This window comes from Mytilus edulis, unplaced genomic scaffold, assembly GCF_963676685.1.
Source record: "Mytilus edulis unplaced genomic scaffold, xbMytEdul2.2 SCAFFOLD_976, whole genome shotgun sequence".
Taxonomy (NCBI): Eukaryota; Metazoa; Mollusca; class Bivalvia; order Mytilida; family Mytilidae; genus Mytilus; species Mytilus edulis.
This window is the reverse complement of record NW_027268422.1, coordinates 1-4,333: the sequence shown is the minus strand read 5'-3', so window position 1 is coordinate 4,333 and position 4,333 is coordinate 1.

Genomic DNA, 4,333 nt, shown 5'->3' with positions numbered 1-4,333 from the left:
TTGTTGTACATTGAGTTTAAATTGCTTGTATAAGCTATATTATAGCCCTACCCCTTAAATATCTTCCAAAAAATGTAAAATTAGAGAGCCCCTGGCAAGTGTTTCTGAGTTCACACAATAATATGTGGCTATGTATGTGATGCGGCTCTAAATAAATGTTAGCTGGATTCGCACACAACTTTCATACCTGAACCGTGGCACTTAAATGATTTATTTAATAGCCACAATTTATCAAAAACTTATTAAAAACCTAAAACTGAAACTATGGGTTTATTTTCTGTTTCCAGGTCCCAGAAATAAGATATTAGAAAGAAATAAGCCCACATTTTCTATCTTTCACTGTCCCCTGATCCCATATAACACATTTATTATTTCTTTCCCTGTGACTTTTTCTAATACTATTTGCTGATATTTTTCAAAAATCCCTCCATTTTAACTTGCAAGTGTAGGAATACATATTACAGACAACTATGACCCTCTCTGTGACCCCCTTTTAAACTTTAAATTGAAAAACAAACTTTTTTAAATTTCATAAATTTAAATTTCAATTTAATTTAAAAAGTTTAATTCAAATTTTAAAAATAATTACACCATTGTTTTCCTTATTAAATTTTGAAGCCTGTAGCAAAATTTCATCCATGAAACTTCAAAAATGAGCTGACAATTGCAGATTAAAATGTTCAAAACATGCTCTCTGACAGGAACGGGGACCCAATTATTTGCCCCATTGGAACGCATTGAAAATCATAGTAAATACATAGGGTCCTGTTCAATAAATAATTTTGATAGCCACCTTGGGACTTCTGGTTCATGTTAGGCATTCATTTAGAAGTGTCTAAGTGCAATCTCAGTGCCTCATGACCGGCATTCCGTTGCAAAATTTTGTTTTTATTGACAACAGGGTCAGTCTGTCTACTTCCGGGAAAGAATAAAGGCTAGAATTTAGGCAATTTACTCTATGTACTGACGCCAGATTACATTTAAATCAATCAAAATTTTTACAGAAATTCAAACTAGAAAGCCTACCCTTTCAAATAAAACTACATTCAGTTACAGAACTAGTGAAATAATAACACTACACAATTTATAACAAAAGTTATATATTTTTTTTAAGAACTACATTCGTGGGTACCGGACTGGTTGCCCTAACTGGGATCCTATTCCTGTCAGACTTTATTTTTTTTCCCAGACTTAAAACTACACTTTTAAAATAAAGATATACATCTCAGTAGTTATTGTGCAAAGTTTCAAAAAATTTGATCAAACAGTTACAGAATTATAGATCCTTATCTATAACATCTCAAATACCAGAAAATTGATCGGAGAAAATCTTAAATTCATGAAGAAAATATGCTAAAAATCAGCAAAACTTTTTTATTTCAAGAGATATTTACATTCTGTAAATTGCATAAGGTAGACAAATTCATTCTTTGTATGGAAATCTAGTTGAAACCAAAATTTGTTTAAAAATAAATTAAAAATATTATTTTTTTCAATTAAAATTAAAAAATCTTCTGTTTTAAAGAATTACATATGCAAAACAAGCATACCCCATAAACAATGGTATAAAATATGAGACAAAGTCTTCAAATAGTCTGCTAAGTTCATTTAAAATACAATATAAGAGGCTAGATGCAGAGAAGTTCTCACTTGTAGCTAAAACCAGTCAAACAGCACCTCCTATAGTTTAACAGATGTGAAGGGAAATCCTTGATCTTCCTGACCGCCTAACGCTACTGTGCGTTGTTGTACTTTTGACTGCTCTAAATGTCCCACTAGTTCATATGTGTGTTCTCTTGGACACTGAAACTGTTGGTGGCTGGGATCCATGTACTTTAGTCCAAGTTCACCAACCTGAATATAGATAACAAAGACAAGTTAATAATGCAGGAACTTTTAAAAATGAAACTTAGGAAAGAAGCATTAATTAAAATGAAATTCAAACAGTGAAACTATTAAAAGAGCACTAAGTGTTTCCTTAACCAGAAGCAGATCTCCAAAAGTTCCAAAACCAAGGAAGATATAGCTCTATTCATTTACTGCTGAAATAGATACAGATAAAATTAACGGTCCTTTTAAGGACCATCAAAATCTTTAAAAGGGAGTCTTAAATTGTTGTACATTGAGTTTAAATTGCTTGTATAAGCTATATTATAGCCCTACCCCTTAAATATCTTCCAAAAAATGTAAAATTAGAGAGCCCCTGGCAAGTGTTTCTGAGTTCACACAATAATATGTGGCTATGTATGTGATGCGGCTCTAAATAAATGTTAGCTGGATTCGCACACAACTTTCATACCTGAACCGTGGCACTTAAATGATTTATTTAATAGCCACAATTTATCAAAAACTTATTAAAAACCTAAAACTGAAACTATGGGTTTATTTTCTGTTTCCAGGTCCCAGAAATAAGATATTAGAAAGAAATAAGCCCACATTTTCTATCTTTCACTGTCCCCTGATCCCATATAACACATTTATTATTTCTTTCCCTGTGACTTTTTCTAATACTATTTGCTGATATTTTTCAAAAATCCCTCCATTTTAACTTGCAAGTGTAGGAATACATATTACAGACAACTATGACCCTCTCTGTGACCCCCTTTTAAACTTTAAATTGAAAAACAAACTTTTTTAAATTTCATAAATTTAAATTTCAATTTAATTTAAAAAGTTTAATTCAAATTTTAAAAATAATTACACCATTGTTTTCCTTATTAAATTTTGAAGCCTGTAGCAAAATTTCATCCATGAAACTTCAAAAATGAGCTGACAATTGCAGATTAAAATGTTCAAAACATGCTCTCTGACAGGAACGGGGACCCAATTATTTGCCCCATTGGAACGCATTGAAAATCATAGTAAATACATAGGGTCCTGTTCAATAAATAATTTTGATAGCCACCTTGGGACTTCTGGTTCATGTTAGGCATTCATTTAGAAGTGTCTAAGTGCAATCTCAGTGCCTCATGACCGGCATTCCGTTGCAAAATTTTGTTTTTATTGACAACAGGGTCAGTCTGTCTACTTCCGGGAAAGAATAAAGGCTAGAATTTAGGCAATTTACTCTATGTACTGACGCCAGATTACATTTAAATCAATCAAAATTTTTACAGAAATTCAAACTAGAAAGCCTACCCTTTCAAATAAAACTACATTCAGTTACAGAACTAGTGAAATAATAACACTACACAATTTATAACAAAAGTTATATATTTTTTTTAAGAACTACATTCGTGGGTACCGGACTGGTTGCCCTAACTGGGATCCTATTCCTGTCAGACTTTATTTTTTTTCCCAGACTTAAAACTACACTTTTAAAATAAAGATATACATCTCAGTAGTTATTGTGCAAAGTTTCAAAAAATTTGATCAAACAGTTACAGAATTATAGATCCTTATCTATAACATCTCAAATACCAGAAAATTGATCGGAGAAAATCTTAAATTCATGAAGAAAATATGCTAAAAATCAGCAAAACTTTTTTATTTCAAGAGATATTTACATTCTGTAAATTGCATAAGGTAGACAAATTCATTCTTTGTATGGAAATCTAGTTGAAACCAAAATTTGTTTAAAAATAAATTAAAAATATTATTTTTTTCAATTAAAATTAAAAAATCTTCTGTTTTAAAGAATTACATATGCAAAACAAGCATACCCCATAAACAATGGTATAAAATATGAGACAAAGTCTTCAAATAGTCTGCTAAGTTCATTTAAAATACAATATAAGAGGCTAGATGCAGAGAAGTTCTCACTTGTAGCTAAAACCAGTCAAACAGCACCTCCTATAGTTTAACAGATGTGAAGGGAAATCCTTGATCTTCCTGACCGCCTAACGCTACTGTGCGTTGTTGTACTTTTGACTGCTCTAAATGTCCCACTAGTTCATATGTGTGTTCTCTTGGACACTGAAACTGTTGGTGGCTGGGATCCATGTACTTTAGTCCAAGTTCACCAACCTGAATATAGATAACAAAGACAAGTTAATAATGCAGGAACTTTTAAAAATGAAACTTAGGAAAGAAGCATTAATTAAAATGAAATTCAAACAGTGAAACTATTAAAAGAGCACTAAGTGTTTCCTTAACCAGAAGCAGATCTCCAAAAGTTCCAAAACCAAGGAAGATATAGCTCTATTCATTTACTGCTGAAATAGATACAGATAAAATTAACGGTCCTTTTAAGGACCATCAAAATCTTTAAAAGGGAGTCTTAAATTGTTGTACATTGAGTTTAAATTGCTTGTATAAGCTATATTATAGCCCTACCCCTTAAATATCTTCCAAAAAATGTAAAATTAGAGAGCCCCTGGCAAGTGTTTCTGAG